The following is a 21,350-nucleotide window of genomic DNA, read 5'->3' as shown; positions in this document are numbered from 1 at the left end:
AACTCAGCCCCCACGAATCGCGCCTTCACCCCCACTTCTCGCGAGAAGTGAACACGCCTGGCCGGACGGGAGGAAAGTATCTGCTCCGCTGAGGGGGGAAAGGAGGAGCAGGAGACAGATTGTGGGACCGAGCGCGGGCGGGCGGGAGGCGCCGGAGCTACCAGCGGGTGAGTCCTGTTAACATTAGCCGGTCCGTGGTCTGACAGAAGTCTCCCTTTCCACTCTGGCCAGTCCCAGCGTCCCGGGCCGGGGTCTCCCCTCCCAGTCTGTGTTGGACGGGGGCGCTGAGGCGGTGGCCGGGCCTGTCTGAGGAAGAGGGTGGGGCCTAGTGTAAAGACAACCAATAAGCGAGAAGGAAGCCACAATTGGCGGCCATGAGCGCTAATGGGAGATCGCCTTTACCTTGCGGAGTGCCGCCCTCTTCTCTTCTCCCGCCTCCTTCCTTTTGGAGGAAGGCGGGGCCAGAGGACTGAAGTGTGGGGAGAACTTGGGGTAAGTAGCCCCGGGGGGCACAGGGCGTGGCGAGGAAAAGGGGGGGTTGAATCCCGAGGGAAGCCGAGTCTAGTGGAAGTCTAATGGAAGGATCTTGGACTAGAAGAGAGAGAAGGACTGCTGAACTAGGTTGAAGTACTCAAGGTTTCCCTAAAAGTGGGGTTAGGGCTTGGCACTGGAAAAGGCAAAGGTAATGGGCAGTAGGTAGGTTTGGGTGACATGGAGAGCCCGCTCAGGTGGAAGCATGCGTTGTTCGGCTGAAAAGCACGTCGAGGTGGAGCGTTGCAACCGAGGGTCCTGGCGTCTCGATTGAGCTCCTGAGAATAATTTGCAGAGACGTGGTATCAGAAAGTCTGGATTTGGAGAGAGTGAGTGGATGAGTGTAGGAAGACAGTGTTGAGTGGATTGAGTTGCTAGAAGGCATCGCTTCAGTCATAGTCTGCAGTCTAGAGGTAAGGGGGGTATTTGGAGAAGAGACAGCCGCTGACATACTCTTAGCCTGGGTCTTTAGTCGGAAGGCGGTCCGGGATATTGCTTAGTGTTTTTGGTGGATATGGCACCCAGTCTGGTGACCAGCCAACCAAAATGCTGGCATAAGGGTTGAGATGAGGAAAAATAGTACACTGCTCTTATTTTCTTTTTTTTCCAGTATTCCGTTTCCAAGTTTCATTTCTTTCAAAACACAGGGATGTGGGCCTGGGACTTCGGCGGCCCAACTTGGAGACCCGTAGGGAGTTATATGTTTCTCTCAAATGCTTGTTATGTTCTCTCACTGGGGTGTTTACTACCCAGGCACCTCCTACCCAGATTCCCGTGCTACTACTTTACTAACTTTGTTTTCTGCAGAGGGTGTTTTAGTATCTCTCATATGAAGAGATTTGTGGAGATGTGTAGAAATTTTTTTTTTCAGGAACTCATTTGTTTCCTATGTTTTTTCAGTAGTATAATTTCTTTAGAACCTGTATAGATCTCTAAACACTAACAAAGTTTGTTTCCTTAAATGTGGCTTTTCCCTTTCATTCATTAAGAGTTATTTAATTCTTAATTAAATGATTGAGCTTAGTCTTAATTATCTTGTTTATATAAGTTCTTATTTATTAATTGAGACAGGGTCTCATGCAACCCAGGTACACTGCAAACTGAGGTAACTGAGGATGACCTTGAACTCCTGATCCTCCCTTGTCCATCTCCCAAGTGCTGGGGTTATAGGTGTGTGTCACCATGTCCAGTGTATGTTGTACTAGGGACTGAGCACTCAGGGTCGTATGAAAGCTAGGTAAGCACTCTACCATCTAGGATACATTCTTAGCCGCCCCCCCCCCCCCCCCCCCGTGTTTTATGCAGCATGTCTTGTAGCCCATACTGGCTTTGGAAATTACAGGCATTCATTCCCATGCCCAGTTTATCAGTTTATGTGGTGCTGGGGATTGAATCCAGGGCTTTGTGCATGCTACAAAAGCACTGCACCAACTGAGCTACATCCCCAGTACCCTCTTAATATTTTAAATGGTGTGAATAAAATTGAACATTTCCCCATGCTTTCTTTGCATCCAACTTAGACACTAAAGAGCTATCATAATATTTTAAAGCAAGTGTTGAGTAACTCAAACACAATTTATTTTTTAACATGGGGGATATAAAGTAAGTGGAAGCTATTGCGAAATTTAACATGACTGTAAGAAAAGAAGCTAAAGAAAAGTTTGGCAGTATACGAAGTAGTATTACCAGTTTGTTCTTAATTCTGTACAGAAAAGGAACAGGACATTGCCCTTTGTTTGGTAATTGTATATCATTTTGATAATAAGCTAGACTCATAAAGCTAATCAATAACTTCTTTGCTAACGCACAGACTGTATTCCTTCTGTCTGTCTGACCCACCCCTCCATTTTTGGCATGAGCTAGAAAGAGTGTGTGTGTGTGGGGGGGGTCGTAATGGTGCTGGAGTTGGAACTTTCACCTGGGCTTTGTGCATGCCAGGCAAGTACTCTACCACTGAGTTAAAACTCAGCCTCTTTTGCTTTTGAGAATTGAAGTACTACTAATAAAGAAATCTCAGACCATGTGGTTTTGTATTAACCTTTGTTTTTCAACAGCCAGTTGAAGCATTTTCCCCTGGTTAGAAATTGTCCCTACAAAAACATTGAGACTAATCAATTGCTACTGTACATTCAGAAGAATTTTCAGTTTTCCAGGCAATAGTCTTCCCCTCCTCCCTCAAAAGAAAATCCAGTGAGAAAACAAAGTTCCTTATTTTGTTTTTCCAATCTAGAATTTGAGATGGCTTTAAGTTGAACACTCTTAAGTGCAATATTTTTTTTTTCTCTCTTGGGCAATGTTCTCATCTGGGAGAAAGATAGACATTAGGTCCTGGATATGTAGATCAGTAGGTAGAATGCTTGATGAGCAAGTATGAGCTCTCTTACTACATAAAATTAGGCATGGTGGTGAACACTTGTAATCCCATCACTGGAGAAGTGGAGGCAAGAGCCAAAATCATTTGTGTCTACATGGCCTGTAAAAGAGAGAGAGAGAGAGAGAGAGAGAGAGAGAGAGAGAGAGAGAGAGAGAGAGGGAGGGGGAGGGAGGGAGAGAGAGAATTGAAAAATTGATAGAAATTGTTAAGTTATGGCTTAAATTTAAAATCCCACTAGTCAGTAAGATTATTTTCCTTCATTAATATTGAACTGGGCAGGTATGAATTGTTGGATTTAAGTGGCTTTTATTTTTATTTTGCCAGGAAAGTTTGATAGAGGCAGAGGAAGCCACCAGTATCTTGAACTTTATAGTGGATCTAAGTTTTAATTTATAGAATTTAAAAATATTTTGCTTACAAGAGCTAAAATGTTACTGTTATTGTATCTTGTCGTCATGGCCGCCCCTGTCCCCCATGCCCCCACAAACAGGGTTTCTCTGTGTAGCCCTGGCTGTCTTAAAACTTGCTGTGTAGATCATGAACTCACAGAGATCTGCCTGCCTCTGCCTCCCAAGTGCTGGGATCAAAGGTGTGTGCTACCACCTCCTGTCCCTTTTCCTTTTTTTTTTTTTTTTGGTTTTTCAAGACAGGGTTTCTCTGTGTAGCTTTGGAGCCTATCCTGGCACTCGCTCTGAAGACCAGGCTGTCCTGGAACTCACAGAGATTCGCCTGCCTCTGCCTCCCGAGTGCTGGGATTAAAGGCATGTGCCACCAACGCCTGGCCCTTTTTCTAACTTCAAAAATAACCAAAGTTATTTTTGAAATCAACTCTTACACTACTCTTTTGCCTAAAGTAAAGTCCCTGGCTGTGCCTGAATGCAGCTGTTCTGAAGCTCTCAGAAGATTGTTTTGTGAATATTAAGGCTTAGATTTTCCTGGGCTGTAGAGGGGAGAGTGCCACCATTTCCTATCCAGGCCTGGTAAGGAGGAGTCTTTACCTTATAAGGGAGTTTTAGGCAGAGCAAATGGCACTGTCTTTCAAGTGTTTAACAAGACAACTCTTCTTTGGACAGACTGGAATATAATTGCCTCTATTTCTTGATGAAGGTCCTGACATGAAAGTGCATCTTTTGTTTCTTTGAGAAAAACAAATGAGACTTTTGCTAAAAAAAGAGAAATGTTTATTTTTTTAAATGCTAACTTCTTCAGATTTTTTTTTTAATGTTTCTGCAATTTTGGAGTTCATGAAAAAGTCTTCCTTTTACTTTAAGAACAAGCTAAAGAAGGGCTAGTGAGATGGCTTCAGAGGGTAAAAGTGCTTGCTGCCTAATCATGCAAGCCTGATGGCCTGAGTTATATCAATTCTCAGACCTCACCTTAAGATAAGGCAGAAAGAGAAAACTGCACAAAGTCATCCTCTGACCTCCATGTGTGTGCTATGGCACTTAGGCCTGTACACACACATCATACATCCAGATACATAATAATAAATACTTATAAAATATTAAAGCAATGATTTTTCTTGATTTATTTGCATTTTTTATGAATTTTTAAAAATATTTACTTCTATTTCGTGTGCTTTGGCGTTTTGCCTGCATGTATGTCTGAGTTACAGAAAGTTGTGAGCTGCCTTGTGGGTGCTGGGAATTGAACCTGGCCCTCTGGAAGAACATCCAGTGCTCTTAATTGCTGAGCCATCTCTCCAGCTCCAACAGTTTTTAAGATTCTCTGATATGTCCTTATTTTTAAATGTTGCCTTCTCCTTAGTAGATTTGTTTGGTAATGTATTCATATGTGAAAACACCTCATATTAAAAATCCTTAACAGATGATCGTGTTTTAATTTTTACTGTGTGTGGTGCATGTGAGTGTGTGTATGTGGTAGGGTATGTGCACAAAGGCCACAGGAGGGCACTGGGTATTTGTTCTATCACTTAACTTCTTTTCCACTTTAAACTGGGTCCTCTGAGCCTGGAGATCACCAGTTAGCTAGGCTGAGTGGCCAGTGAGCTCCAGGAGTCTGACTCTTCTCAGTGCTTAGATTATAAAGGCATGATTCCATACCAGGCTGAAAAATCTCAACTCAGGTTTTTTTTGTTTGTTTGTTTTGTTTTTGTTTTTCAAGACAGGATTTCTCTGTGTAACATTCCTGGCTGTCCTGGAACTCACTATGTAAACCAGGCTGGCCTCAAACTCAGAGATCCACCTACCTCTGCCTTCTGAGTGCTGGGATTAAAGGCGTGTGCTGCCACCACAGGGCTTCAGCCAGTATTCTTAGTCTAATGTGTAATTGATTTCCTCTCTTCCCCAGTACGGAATTGAACCTAGCCTTAGACCTCTTTTAGTTAATTTTTTAGATGTAAATAAAAACTTTACAAATACAATTATTTTCTGTCTCAGACATCCTTGAATTCCTAGGCTAGTGACCGCTGGATGGGGGCAGAGAATGAGAATATAAAGTTAGGTATTGTAATTACTGTTTACTTTTTTTGTTTTGGTTTGTTTTTTTTGTTTTTGTTTTTCAAGACAGGGTTTCTCTGTGTAGCTTTTGGAGCCTATCCTGGTACTCGCTCTGGAGACCAGGCTGGCCTTGAACTCACAGAGATCCGCCTGCCTCTGCTGGGATTAAAGGTGTGTGCCGCTACACAGCCTGGCTACTGTTTACTTTCTCTCTCTCTCTCTCTTTTTTTTTTTTTTTTTTTTTTTTTTTTTGGAGACAGGGTCTCACTCTGTAGTCCTGGCTGGCCTGGAACTCAGAGATCCACCTACCTCTGAGTACTGAGTGCTAGGTTAAAGGAGTCCATATGCCACCAAGCCTAGCTTTATACTAACGTTTATAGATCACTGTATGACTTGCTGATAGAACTGAACAATCTGTTCAGTTCTTTTTAGACTCTTCCTGGGAAATAGTATCTATTCCATCAGTCTACAGTTTCCTTATTCTACCTCCCTTGTGTCAGTTTCTTTTTGATTGTGTAATGACTGAAAGTGTTAATTATAGTAGCTTTTAAAATCCCACCCCTCCACCTTGTCATTAAATGTAACTCTTGAAGCAAAACTTTCCCCAGACATTTTAAGTTAGAAATCAGAAAATTAAAAGCTCTTGTCTGTGGAACAGTTAGTTACTTGCATCTTCCCTATAATTTTAACATTTCTAGTTTAGACCTCTTGTTATCTTTTGTTTGGAATATAAACTAGCCAGCGATGAACACAAGCATACATAGTTTCCATTTACAGTTAAAGTTTCAAGGTGTGGTAGTCCTCATTCAAGAGGAGAAATGGTGCTACACTCCAGCTAGATCATCAGAGACTATCTAGATAATAAAGTCTTTATATTGGCAGCCAACAACTTTACTGTGTGTTAATTTTAGACTTGACAGTTGAATTTATGTTTGAGCAATTTTAGTTGATGAATACATCTTTTAAGTACCTTCCTCTTTTGGGGTTTTAGTTTTCACTTTCATTATGTAAAATTACAAATTGTACTGGGAATGTAGCTCAGTTGGTAGAGTACTCACCTAGTATGCAGGAATCTCTGAGTTAAATTCCCCACGCCTCATGAACTAAGAGTATGGTGGTACATACCTATGATCCTAGCACTCTAGATGGTGGCAGGAAGATATGAAATTCATGGTTACTCTAATCTACATATCAAGTTCCAGGCCAGCCTGGACTATATAAAATCTTGTCTTTAAAAAAAAAAAAATGTGAACTGAAATGTTTGTGCTAATTTCAGTAGAATGCCATAAGGGATTGGAATTGGGAATGTTTTCAGAAAGTATGTTTCCCTGTTCATCCTTTGAATACAGTTTGTTCTGGATTCTCTTGGAAAGCATGGTAATCTTGGTCACATTTCAGGTCTTCTTTAGTCCAAACATATATAAATAGAAGCTCAGATCAAAGAACTGTTGAAAAATCAGGAAGAAAAACAGATTGTAAAGGAAATGAAATTGACATGGTTCTGCTGACCCAGTGGGAGTGGATTAAAAAGAAAAAAAAAGGAAAGGAACATAAATAATAAGGAATAATCATGTCTTTGAACTAAAAGCAAAACAAAATCCAACAACAAAGATTTTGCATTGGATCATTTCATGTCTTAAAAATATTTCATCATGATATTTTCTTTTTAGTATTTCCCTGGTGGACACTTTTGTTTTGAAAGGATGTTTGGTGGTTTTATTTTCCTGTTAAATCATAGTGTTTTGTTTCCTTACCTTACTTGTTCTTTTATTTACAAACTTTTCCGTGTGTGTCTGTGTGTGTGTGTGTGTGTGTGTGTGTGTGTGTGTGTGTGTGTGTGTGTGTGTGTGTGTCTGTGTGTGTGTGTGTGTCTGTGTCTGTCTGTCTGTCTGTCTGTCTGTCTGTCTGTCTGCCTGTGTTTGTGATGAAGCAAAAATTAGTTCAGTTTTTGAAAGTAAGCATTTGCTATCTTGCTTCCTTGGAGAGGGATATGATGAGTGTTACAAATTGAAGGTTAGCCAGGCAGTAGTTGACACATGGCTTTGATCCCAGCACTCAGGAGGCAGTGAGTTCAAGGAAAGCCTGGTCTACAAAGCTACACAGAGAAACCCTGTTTCGAGAAAAAAAATAATAATAATTTAAAAAAAATTAAAGAAGGTTTTATGGAGCTAGGGATGTACTGAGCTCAGTCAATGCTTGCATACATTAATGAAGCCCTGAGTTCCATCCTCAGCACTGCTAGCTGTACATGCCTATAATCCCTGAATTTGAGAGGTGTAGACAGGAGATCAAGGTCATCCTAGGAGATCCTAGGTCAAAACAAGACAGAATTGCTATATGAGAAGATAAACATTTTATTCTTAAAACTTTGTAAGCTGGGCCTGGAGAGATGGCTCAGTGGTTCAGAGCACTGACTGCTCTTGTAGAGGACCCAGATTAAATCCCCAGCACCCACTTAGTAGCTCACAACTCTCTGTAACTACAGCTCCAAGGGACCCAACACCCTTCCACAGGCAAAACAAACACCAATGCACATAAAAACAAATAAATTTTTTTTACAAAAGCTTTGTAAGCTGGCATTCAGGAGAGGTTCCTAACAAAACCCAAGGTCAGTATTCTAGTCTTATAAAATGTTGTGTTTAAGACAAAACTCATTACAAACTTAGAGTTCTGTTGCTTTTTCTCATCTTTTGTCAACTTCAACCCTAAATGTTCTCATATATTTGAAAACAGAGGTGGAGAAGTCTTTTTTTTTTTAATTTATTTTTATTTTATGTGCATTGGTGTTTTGCCTTCATGTTTGTCTCTATGAGTGTCAGGTCTTCTGGAACTGAAGTTACAGACAGTTGTGAGCTGCCATGTGGGTGCTGGGAATTGAACCCCGGGCCTCTGGAAGAGCAGTCAGTGCTTGTAACCACTGAGCCATCTCTCTAGCCCTGGCTTGTCAGATTTTATTTGGGACATATGTTACAGTGAAAACAATGCTTTTTGTTTTTTCAGATTAAACAAAACAGGGAAAGTCTGGGAATGTGTCTCAGAAGGAGGACCCATTGCGTGGCATGTACAAGGTCCCATGTTCAGTCTCTAACACCAAAAACTACCACCACCACAAGCCATCTTTTAAAAAAGTTGTGTGTGCATGATGTATGTGTGTAAACATCAGATGTCCTCCCCTATGACTCTCTGCCTTATTCCCTTCAGACAGAGACTCATTGTACTAGGAGCTTACCAGCAAGCCTCTGCTATCTCCCTGTCTCTCCCTTCTTCCAGCTTAGTTTATCTCCTCACCACTCTCTTTGTATAGGGGTTGCAGGCTCATGGCTATATCCGGCTTTTTACCTGGGTGCTAGAGATCCAAACTTAGGGCCTTATGTGTATGCAGTTCTTTTTTTTAAAATATAACTTATTTAATTTTTTAAACTTATTTAATTTTATGTGCATTGGTGTGAGGGTGCCAGATCCCTTGGAACTGGAGTTACATAAAGTTGTGAGCTGCCACATGTATGCTGAGAATTGAACCTGAGTCCTCTGGAAGAGTAGTCAGTGCTCTTGACTGCTGAGCCATCTCTCCAGCCCGTGATTATGCAATTCTTATCCACTGAAGCTTCTTCTCAGTCTAACAACCTTTCTTTTTGGAACAAGAACATGTTTGACTATAAAATCAAGCTTTATTGAATAGAATGGAGGGTTGCTAAAAATGGTTTGTGATGAAACCAGATTTCCTGCCAGTATTTATTAAACCATCAAACTGAAGTAATATTTCATTGGTTTTACTTTAATAAATTTCTGATACTAACATAGATTCAATAACACCATTTTTAATGAACTTACTTTTTAAAGCTTTGTTCAAGCATGGTTTGCTAATACTGTGTGAAACTGGTACATGCTAGTCATTGAGTGTTGAAATATCCCCAGGTAGATCCTGTGCTACAAATGAATGTGTAGACTTAGAGAATATTAATAGATCATTTCTCTAGAACTTCTGATCTCCCTAGTTATCATTGTGCAGTATTATGACTTTTTCCTACCCAGAACAAAACTTATATTGAGGTCTTAAAGTCCAGGCCAGCTTGATGGCTCAGGCCTATAATTTTAGCCTGTAATTTTAACTCAGGAAACAGGAAGAATTTGGGGGGTTTTGAGGCAGCCTGGGCTATCTGTGTAGTGAGCACAAAACCATCCTGTGCCTCAGATTGAGACCTAGTCAAACACCCCCTCCAAAAAAAAAACCCACAATGGGCTAGAAAGATGATAAGCAATTAAGAGCATTGACCGAGCTTCCAGAAGACCCAGTTTTGATTCCTAGCACCCATCTGGTAGCTTAAAACAGTCTGTAACTCTAGCTTCAGGGGATCTGATGCTGTCTTTTGGCCTCTGTTGACACCAGGCAAACATGTGGTACACAAACATACATGTAGGAGAAACACCCATATGGGACTAAAGAGATGGCTCATCAGTTAGGAGCACTTGCTTTTGTGAAAAACTGGCTTTGATTTCCAGCACCCACATGGTGGCTCACAACCAAATATAACTCCAGTTTCAGGGGATCCAGTGAGCCCCTCTGGTCATGTGGTATACATTCATACGTGCAAAACACACACTAAATAGAAATTTAAAAACATATACATAAAAATAAATCTTAAAAAAACCAACTTCTGTGTCTGGCACTGTTGGCACACACCTTTAATCTCAGCACTGGAGAGGTAGAGGCAGGTGGATCTTTGTGAGTTTGAAGCTAGCCTGGTCTATAGTGTGAGTTCCAGAACAATCAGGGCTATACAGAAAAAAACCCTGTCTGGAAAAGCCAAAAACAAAACAAAACAAAACAAACAAAAAAATCTCTACAAAACAAACAACCCCCACATAAAACAACCCAAAAACTGTTATGTTTGTTTGTTTTTCTTTTCTTTCCTTTTTTTTTTTTTTTTTTTTTTTTTTTAAGTTTTTCAAGCTAGGGTTTCTCTGTGTAGCCTTGGCTGTCCTGGAAGTCACTCTGTAGATTAGGCTGGCCTCACACTCACAGAGATCCATCTGCCTGCCTCTGCCTCTCAAGTGCTGGGATTAAAGGCATGTGCTACCATGGCACAGGTGTTTCTTTTTCTAAATCATAAGAATTTAAAATTGGTCCTTAAAGATCAACGTTTAGAACCTGACACAGTGGTCCATGCCTATAATCTCGGCTACTTGGGTAGCTGATGCTTCAAGAAGAATTCAAGTTCAAGACTAGTCTAGAAAATACAGCAAAACCCAATCTAAAAGGGGGAATGGATGGAGGCAGTAGCTTAATTGGTAGAGTGATAGTTTATCATGCTTACAGGCCTGGGTTTGTTCTCTAACACAGAGTGGTAGGGATGCCTATAATCTCAGTACTTGGGTGGTAGAGGCAGGAAAATTAAAGTTTGAGGCCACCCTGGGCTTAGGTAATGAACTTGAGGCCATCATGGGATACTTGAGACACTGTGTTGATTATTTTTGTTTTAGGGAATCATACTTTATCTGAAAATGGATAGCAAAACAAAACAAATTTTACTTATTTATTATTTATTGAAACAGGATCATGTTGTAGAGCCAGCTCAAGCTATCCTGGAACCTCCTGTGTATTCCAGGCTAGCCTCTTAAGTTGGGATCCTTCTGCTTTTGTCTGCCTAGTACTGGGGTTAGTCATATGCCCATATGCCACCATACCTGGACAGGACAAAGTTTCTGTATAGTTTTTATTTGTGTTTTGTCTGTATATGTGGTGTATGTTTGTGTTCCTGTGTTTGCAAATATGCCTGTGGAGGTCAAAAGTCAATGTCCTTTATTGCCCTCCACTTTATATTTTGAGGAGGAATGTGTCTCACTGAAACTGAAGCTCACCAGTTGTCTAGACTGGCTGGCCAGTGAGCTCCAAAGACCTGTTGTCCCCAGTTACCCCTCCCGCCATGTTCCCAGAACTCTGGTTACAGACATGTAGTGCCTCACCCTGCTTCTATGTGAGTGCTGGAGATCTGCACTCAGGTCCAGGTTTGCCCAGCACTCACTTTACCAACAGCACCATCTTCCCAGCCTGTTTGTGTTTTTGAGAAAGGATTTCACTGTGTAGCCCAGTCTTGTACTGAACTCATGATCCCCTTGCCTCCACCTCTATTTAGGATTATAGGCTTGTGCCATCACACCTGGCTTTGTATTTTCTTTATTAACATTTTACCAGTTTCCAAGAATAATTCTACCGCTAAATGCACATTGAGAGAACTAGAAGTATAGCTAGACAGTGAGCATTTGCTGAGCATGATTGAGGCCCTGGGTTTGCACTTCAGCACTAAAAATAAATTAAAAATTTAAACTGGGAACTGGAGAGGTGGCTTGGTGGTTAAGAGCAAGTTAAGTTGCTCTTCTGGTGAACCTGGGTTTGATTTCCAACACTGGCGTGGTGGCTCACAACTGTCTGTAAATCCAGGTCCACAGGATCTGATGCCCTCTTTGGGCTTCTGTCAGCACCAGGCATGCACATGGTATCCCAAGTGTACATGCAAGCAAAATACCTCTACACATTTAAAAAAAAGTTAAACCACATTTTAAAAAACCAAACAAACCCCAAAACACTAAAATATACATTGAAGTCAAAGATGAATAAATGTTCTTTGTGTCTGTCTCCCCCCCCCCTTTTTTTTTTAGATGGAGTCTTACCATGTGACCCTGGCTGGCCTGGAACTTGCTATGTAGAAAAAGCTGGCCTTGAACTCAAAAAGATTTGCCTTTTTCTGCCTCCCAAGTGCTGGAATTAAAGGTGTGTGCCACCACATCCAGTTTGTTTCTACTTTTGCTTCTTGCTGTCATTTTATTAATTATTACTAATTAATAATAATGGTGTGGAACTTACTATTGCTATGTAGACCACATATAAGTCACCAGGCCCAACTGCCATTTTAACACAGTGTAGCTCCCCGACCCCATTATCATTTCTGAGGATAGCTCAAAGTAGTTTCCTGAATCTTAAAATTTCTAGTTAGGGCTGGAGAAATGGCATGAAAGTTAAGAACACTTGTTCATAACTATCTGTAACTCTGGCTCCAGGGAGTTCAGTAACCTCTTCTGGTCTTTACAGTTACTAGAGACACATGTTGTGCAGACAAAATACTCATATACATAAATTAAATGTGTTTTTAAAAATTAAGTTTGAAAACTTAAAAAAACTAAAAAACCTTGAGTCAGATCTTTGACTTTTATAAACCTGCTTCCAGATCAGCTATAAGCATTGACCATGAATTACATAACTTCTGATTCAGCCTATTAGTGGCATCTCTTTTCTGTCATCTGCTACAAAACTGTTTGGTACACTTAGCTGGCTGTCGTTAAACCTGTCCTTACATGTCTGAAAACCAAATGCAGACATTAACTTAAACATTCTGTTGGTTATTCTGTGTTGTTACTGCACTACTCTTCTGTTTTTTAAAAATACATTTTAATTTATTTAGTGTCACAATGTGGAGGTCAAAGAACAACTTGGTTCTCTCCTTCCACCATGTGGGTCCTAGGATTAAACTCAGATTGTCAGGCTTGGTGCAAGTACAGTTTCCTGCTGAGCCATCTTGGAAGACTTCTGTATTTCTTATGGCATTGTATCTGCAACTTTTTTGTCTCAGTACAAATCCTTTCACCTGGACATGATGGTACATGCCTGTAATGGGAGATTGAGGCAAGAGAAGCATTAAGAGCTAAAGACAGGCAGTGGTGGCCCACACCTTAAATCCTAACACTCAGGAGACAGATGCAGGTGGATCTCTAGGTTCAAGGCCAGCCTGGTCTACTTAGTGAGTTCCAGGACAGTGAGTGCTACACAGAGAAACCCTGTCTTGAAGAACCAAAAAAAAAATTTTAAAAAAGGAAGCTGAAGGACTGGAGAGATGGCTCAGAGGTTAAGAGCACTGACTGCTCTTCCAGAGGTCCTGAGTTCAATTCTCAGCAACCACATGGTGGCTCACAACCATCTGTTATGAGACTTGGTGCCCTCTTCTGGTGTGCAGATATACATGGAAGCAGAATGTTGTACACATAATAAATAAATAAATAAAATCTTTTTTAAAAAATTAAAAAAAAAAAAAAAGGAAGCTGAAAGCTAGCATGGGATACGTAGTAAGTTCCAGGCTATTTTGGGCTACAGAGTCAGACCTAGTCTCAGTCACGTCCCCTTCCCTGTAGCCCCCCCCCAAAAAAAAAATAGTTACTGAGGATTTACTATCTACTGATGCTTATTAGAGATTAAAATATAATTTTTAAAAATAATAACAAACTCATTATACTATAACAAAAATAATTGTGTCTGTATTGTGGGGGAGTGGGAGGGGATAAGGCTGAAGATGAAACTCTGTAAAGGACTTGCCTAATTCCATAGCACTGAATAAATCTAGTTGGTGGCATGGTATCATCTTTAATTCCAGCACTTGGGAGGCAGAAGAAGGTGGATTGAAAGGTTGTCCTCAAGCCTCCCCATGCATGTGTGTACACCATACACCGATACATAAAAAGAAAAATATAAGAGAAAAGCTTCAGATTGCTTTAATATCTGGCTTCACAGAAAACATCTGGTTTCTCATACTTGCTTCTGCATTCAGGCTGTTAAGATATGTTGTTTTGCTTTAAGTATATGAATAACAAGATCATACATATGTGTAACAGAAAAAGTAAAGATTATTTTTAGGTAGTTGTAGCTTCCTTTGATATGGTGCCAAAATAAAGAAAATTATTTCTTAAATTTCTTAAAAGTTACAGTGTGTGACCTGAGACCACTTCTGTGAACTTCTAATACTGCCTCATTGAAATGTGTTAGTCTGTCTTGCTCTTTAAGTAGATCTTTTACTTATGAGCTTTTTTTTTTTTTAAAGATTTATTTATTATGTATACAACACTCTGCTTCCATGTATATCTGCACACCAGAAGAGGGCACCAGATCTCATAATGGATGGCTGTGAGCCACCATGTGGTTGCTGGGAATTGAACTCAGGACCTCTGGAAGAGCAGTCAGTGCTCTTAACCTCTGAGCCATCTCTCCAGCCCCATACTTGTGAGTTTTTAACTGCCATGAGCTCTCTGAAAGAATCTTGGAGAGCCATAAGTGACCCTGGAGCCACTTGGAGAACTGCTGCCTTACAAACTTGAGAATACAGCTGCTTTTCAAATGGAAGAGTTAGAAGCTTTTCAACTTGCCTAATAATTCTCAAACAGTGGTCATCAGAATTTCCCAAGGTATTTTTATTTTTACTCCAGTTATTTTTTTTTTTTTTTTTTTTTTTTTTTTTTTTTTTTTTTTTGGGTAGTCCCAAGCCATCCTCAAGTCCCCATATGTAGTTGAGGATGAACTTGAACTTCCTGTTCCTCCTGTCTCCAACTCTCAGGGCTGTGCCACCACATCTGGTTTGTGGTTTTATGAGGATTGAACCTAGAGCTTTTTGGTATGCTGGGCAAGCACTTTGCCAATTGACCATCCCTGTTTCATTTTATTTTTTGATGAATTAGGGCCCATCCTAGTTATGCCTCATTAGCTACACCGAAATCATACACAATTTTATTTTCATTTGTATGTTGTTGGTGATTGAACCCAGCACCTTAGAAGTGCTAGGTAAGTACTCTACAACTGAGTCACATTTCTCAACAACACTCCCCACTCTGTATCACATAAGAAGGACACACAGACTCACTTTGGTTTTGTTTTTTGTTTTTCCAGACAGGGTTTCTCTGTGGCTTTGGAGGCTGTCCTGGAACTAGCTCTTGTAGACCAGGCTGGTCTCGAACTCACAGATATCCGCCTGCCTCTGCCTCCCGAGTTTGGTTTTGTTTTTAAGTTATATATATATATTTTATGATGCTGTGTATGTACATGCATGCACTACAGTGCATTTACGAAGGTCAATGGACAACTTTGGGGAGTTGGTTCTCTCCGATATGAGTTCTGGGGATTGAACTCAGGTTGTCAAACTTACTCTCTGTTTTAGTTTAATTTCTGTTGCTGTGATAGATACTTTGACTATTGTATCTTGGGAGTAGATAACACAGTTACTCATTGAAGTAAGTCAAGGCAGGAACTTGAAGGGTGGCATGTTTGCTATTTCACACAGCATTATCTCCAACCAAGCAACTTACTTCATAGCCAAACGAGTGTATCAGGAACCATGAAGAACACTGCTTGTTAGCTGGTTTGCAAACCAGCTTGCACCCAGCTAATTTTCTTACACAGTTCAGGGCTACTTGCCTAGGGATGATACTTCCCACAATGAGCTATCAAGTAACAGTCAAGACAACCCTGACCCCAGACATACCCAAAGGCCATTCTGATCTAGGCAATTCCTTAGTTAAGGCTGTCCTCTCAAATTATTCCAGGCTGTGTCCAGTTCACAGTTAAAACTAACCAGAATACCTGGCAAGTGTTTTTGCCCAAAGAAGCGTCTCATGGGCCCCCGAGGACTCACTTTGTAATCCAGAACAACCTCAAACTTGTAATTCTCCTGCCTCAGGTTCCCTCCTAAATCTTGGAATTACTGTGTAAGTTCTTGGGCCTCAGTGCTAAGAACAATAAAGGAGTCCTAGGAATCTATATTTCTTCACAAGGTACCCAAGTGATTCTGCAATGCTAAAAAACTATTGTGTTATCTCAACTTTATTTAGTTAGTTATTTTCAGATTTATTTTATGTGTATGAGTATTTTCTCTGCATGTATATATGTGCATCATGTGCATGTCTAGTGCCCATGGGGTTCAGAAAATGGCGTCAGATCCTCTGGAACTAGAGTCACAGGTGGGTGCAGTGAGCTACCATGTGGGTATTGGGAACTGAGCCTGGGACCTCTGCAAGAGCAACAAATGCTCTTAACTGCTGAGCCATAGTGTAGCCCTCTTAACTTTACAGAAAAACAAGCAAACATGTAATTTTAAAAATTTGAAAATTCAAACAAAAAGAAGTTAATACTTAGATACATTATAAATGACTTAGTATTTATGTATTAATAATTAACATATAAATTCTGATATTCTCCCTAGTTAAAATATGTTATTTAACCATGTATTTTGGGTTTAGGGGACAAGGGCCAGACAATAAATATGGTAGACTTTGTGGCATGAGGTCTGAGTTATACTTACTCAACTCTGCCATTCTAACACAAAAGTAGACTTGGATGACATATTGATGAATAAGCACAAATATGTTCTAATATAATTTGTGGGAGGGGTTTCTGGAGATCAAATATAGAGCATTGTGTAGGCTGGGCAATTTTCTACACTAAGATATGTCCCCAGCTCTATAACTTTTTTATAGGCACTAAAATTGAATTTCATATAAATTTCATGTATCATAAAATAGTCTTTCTGATTTTTCAACCATTTAAAAATTATTCTTGACTTATAGACCATACAAAGATAGGTGGCAGACTGAAAGATTAGGTCCATGAGCTGAAGTTTCCTGGTATTTAATATATGCTGTTGATAGATCTTGAATTTTAAAATAGTTACAAGAAAATATCATGCTTAATTTTAAAATATAACATTATAGTATCTATTTCCTTATTCATAATTTTGGTTTTTTTACTGAAACACAGTTATCTTTATCAACTGAATATATTAAGGAAAATTCCAGAAATAAACAATTCATTAATTTTAAATCAAATGCTATTATTAATAGTGTGAGGAAATCTATGTCTGTACTACTCCATCCTCTTTAGGACCCTGGGATGTGAATTATCCCTTTGGTTACCCAGAGGGTAAGGTGCTAGGTTAGGTGCTAAATTGTTGAAGTACACAATTCAGCTATAAGTAAGTAGTTGTATAACATGCACATTTCATATAACTTTCAGAAGGTACAAAATTTTTGTTATTCTTGTTTGGAGTATGTGAGAACAAATACCTTCCTAGCCTCAACATCTTTGTTCCTTATTTGCTAGTTTTTTATAACTCTCTGCTTTTCCCCAAAAAAACCTTCTAGCAAAGAATTTCACAAAACCCAGATATAGGAAGGATGTAGTGGTGCAAGCCTGTAATCCCAGTGTATGGGGGGCAGAGACAGGACAGATTGCAAATTTTAGGCCAAATGGGGAGACCCTATCTCAAACAAATGAAAAATAAATACAAGGCTGGGTAGATGTCTCATTTGGTAAAGTGCCTGCTGTACAAGCGTGAGGACCTGAGTTTGGATCCCCAGAAACTGTGTAAAAAGCCAGGTGAGACAGCACACATCTGTTACCTGGCTGGGGCTTTGGAGGAGGACACAGACAGAGGAAACTAGCAGATCCCTGGTGCTCACTGGCACTGAAGTCTGGCTTCCACATGCACACAGGAACGTACACACACACCCCACATGAGGACATACATACACAACTCCCATAGACATATGTACATACAAATGTAAAACTTTGATATGAAACACTAAGACTAATTTGTTTAAGATTGTAGTAGTATTTGTGGTTTTAAATCATCCTACTAGTGAGATAATCTATGGTGAACTATGGTGATGATAAATAATACAATGGAAAATTAGCCCAGAATTAATAAGCTGAAATTTCAACTCCCGAATAATCTACTGCCTAGTAAAACTTGTATATACTCTGTTTAGAGGCTCACATAACCTGCATTATAATTTCACAGTTTATATATGTTTCCTTAGGTGGTTTTCTAGATACCATGCAGACCAGAGCATTAGTGTGTCCTTTTGGAGGATAAATTGTTAAGGCTGCAACTGGAAAGATGGTTCCGTGGGTAGAGATACTTGCCACCAAGCTTAACAATCTGAGTTCTGTCCTCAGGACCCACATAGAAGAAGGAGAACCTATTCCCAAAAGTTGTCCTCTAACCACCACACATGCATTATGGCATATATATGTAATTTTAAAAAGACTGTTGAGATTGATTAAGATGTCAGTGTTTGTAAGCTTTGTTTACTAACAGCTAAATTCTCTTTTGTCTGAACAATAGTATACTGTTGTGTTTTTTCCCAGAGAACTGTTCTCATATATACTTTTTTGTATTAATGTCATAAAGGAATGGAGGTGTAGAGTTGGAACCTGTTTTAAAATTTCCAGCTTGTTTAAAACTAAACTAAATTGTGTTCAGTACCTGCTAGGCTTAGTTTTAGCTCCCTTCATTCCCTTAGAGATTCATGTCAGGGACAGTTTCTAATCATTTCTGATTAGTTATTACTGTAAGTAATAATTTCTTACCAGGGATTCTGAAATGGGTAATAAAGGGAAGAGCTGCCTGGAACTGCTTGGTTGTTTTCTATATGAAACTGATAGTATATAATTTTAGACTTTTTTCATGGTCCTTTTTGAACTTATTTTTCCAGTTGATACTGATGCTTTATAGAACTGTATATGACTCTTTAATTTACTATTCAGTGCTTTAGAATAGTTTAAGAAGTAAAAGGCCTTTTTTTTTTCTTTTTTAACTCAAAGACATGCTTTTTATTCAGTCATGCAGATCAGCATTCTTTTACTATTAGATTATATTATATATTTGTAATTTTATTCCAGTTATATTATTATGTGTATGTATAATACATGTTGAGGGGCACATATGCTATGGTACACATGTGGAGGTCTGAGAACAACTCTATGAAGTTGGTTTTCTCCTTCCACCTTTACATGTGTTCCAGGATTCAAATTCAAGTTTCAGGCTTGAGTGGTAAGCACTTTACTGCAATTAAAAGCAATTTCTGATCATTATAGACTTGAGAATACTAATAATACAAAGAAGAAGGTAATCTAGAATACAGTTCTGTTAGACTTATTATTCATTTTGTATTGATTTCTTCATCTATTTTTTAAAGAATTATTTATTTATATGTATGAGTGTTTTCCCTGTGTATATGTATGTGTCCCACTTGCATGCATGGTTGTGAGGCACCATATGGATGCTGGGAACTGAACCTGAGACCTCTGCAAACAAATGTTCTTCCCACTGAACCATCTTTCCAGTCTCCATTCTTTATCTTTTTTTAAAAAGATTATTTATTATGCATACAGTATTCTGTCTGCATGTCTGCCTGCAGGCCAGAAGAGGGCACCAGATCTCATTACAGATGGTTGTGAGCCAACAAGTGGTTGCTGGGACTTGAACTCAGGACCTCAGAAAGAACAGCCAGTGTTCTTAACCGCTAAACCATCTCTCCAGCCCTCTTTATCTTTTTTTAAACATTTTTTTTTGCTTGCTTCTTTTCATGCATTTGGAATTACAATGCATATGAAAATTTATCTAAATTTTTTAAAAAACATTTTATTTCTGTAATTTTTTAGGTATCAGTGCTCTGTCTGCATGCATGCCTACATGCCAGAAGAGGGTATCATATCTCATTACAGATGGTTGTGAGCCACCATGTGGTTGCTGGGAATTGAACTCAGGACCTCTGGATGAGCAGCCAGTGCTCTTAACCTCTGAGCCATCTTTCCATCCCCCATATCTAAATTTTTATTCATTCATTTTGTGTGTTTGTATGAGTGCCGACACTTGCATGTCACAGCAACCTTCGGAAGTCAGAGTTCACCTTCCACCTTGTTGAGACTGGTTCTCTTTTGTTGTATTGGTGTCCTCCAGACTGGTTGACCTTTGAGCTTCTGGTAGATTTTCCTGGTTTTACTTTCAATCTTATAAAAGGTTGGGATTATAGATGTATGCCACTGTTCTTTTCATATGGATTCCAGAAATTGAACTCAAGTTGTCAGGCTTGTATGGCAGATACTTTTACCTTCTGCAAGCCATCTCCCTAGCCCCATAATTTTATATTATTTTTTCATTTAATGGCTTTCTCATGTCATTAAATAGTTCTCAAAATGTTATTCTTAACATCTTAAATATAGTCTGTTGTAGTATCTTAATTTATATTTAGCTTCCTTCAGCACTTAATTCCTATTTTTTGTTGGTCATACTACTATGACAAATATTTTAGTATATAAAGATCCCAGCTCCCATGTTGGGTGGCTCACAACTGTCCCTCGCTCCACCTACAGGGGAATCTAACACCTCTGGTCTCTGAGGACACCTGTACTAACATGCAGACAAACACACACACACAGCATACACGAACTCACATACATAAATACTATTTTAAATCTTTAAATTTTGGCTTTAAAAAATATTTTATTAGCATGTATATTTGAGTGTGGATGTCCAAGGTGTGCGTATGGAGGTCAGAGGACAACTTTCAGGAGTTGATTTTTTCCTTCTACCTTCTGTTTTGGGGATTGAGTTCAGATTAAGTGCTTTTACTGACTGAATCATCTCACTGGCCTTAAAACTTGATTTTCCTTAACTAGTCTTCCAGCATTCAGATGAGTTTCACTTTTAGGCAAATCCTAATTGTATCCTTTACTCGTTTGGTTGCTCTCAGTGCATGAGCCTTTTTCCCTGTAGACCTGGGCATCTAAGGATAACCTTTTAATGCATCTTTGTTTTTGTTTTTGTTTTTTTGTCCTAAGCATCTTACTTATTTTTGTTAGTATCTCTCAGGCTGTATATTCCTCCCATCATTTATTGTTTAGTCCTATAAAGTTCTTACATTTCATCCTGAAAAATAGATCAGGAAGGAGACAATGTACTCTGAGTGTCATGCCTAGACACATGATCTGCTTGTCAAGCAGTAGAATTACAGATGAGCTGTGAGTTAAGTTTACATTGAGTGGCAGCAGCATCATTCAAGATTTCACTTTTTGTCTCCATCTGTTTAATTCTATTGAAATATGTTGCTTTTTGTTTGTCATATAGAAATAAACAAAAGCATTCTTTGTGTGTCGCAATTGATGTAGCAGATGGAGAATGAAGGAAAAAATTAAAAAGGTGTGAGTGGAATTTTTTAAATGAAGAGAGATTATTCTTAACATTGTTAAATATTTAAATTTTCTTGAATGCAGAAATGATGAAAATGACAAGGGACCTGAGAATAGGGGGATGATTTAAGAATAACTAGGCATTTAAGAAATACTTCTTCCTCCCATTGTGATCGCTGTTGGGTAAAAATGGTGAAACAAAAGC

General features: G+C 39.3%; 1 protein-coding gene across 5 annotated transcripts in view; it reads left to right on the top strand.

The window, feature by feature from the left end:
• Positions 1-43: 43 nt before the first annotated feature.
• Positions 44-21,350, top strand: part of LOC100764874 (cyclic AMP-dependent transcription factor ATF-7) — an 85,923-nt gene continuing 64,616 nt past the window's right edge. The window contains exon 1 of one of the 5 annotated variants that reach the window (XM_027396715.2): positions 44-167. The gene's annotated coding sequence lies outside the window, so the exon portion shown is untranslated. The other 4 variants (XM_027396716.2, XM_027396711.2, XM_027396714.2 and 1 more) reach the window with 4 other exon arrangements.

Source organism: Cricetulus griseus, chromosome 2 (assembly GCF_003668045.3).
Source record: "Cricetulus griseus strain 17A/GY chromosome 2, alternate assembly CriGri-PICRH-1.0, whole genome shotgun sequence".
NCBI classification, from domain to species: Eukaryota; Metazoa; Chordata; class Mammalia; order Rodentia; family Cricetidae; genus Cricetulus; species Cricetulus griseus.
This window is presented reverse-complemented; position numbering and strand designations above follow the sequence as displayed.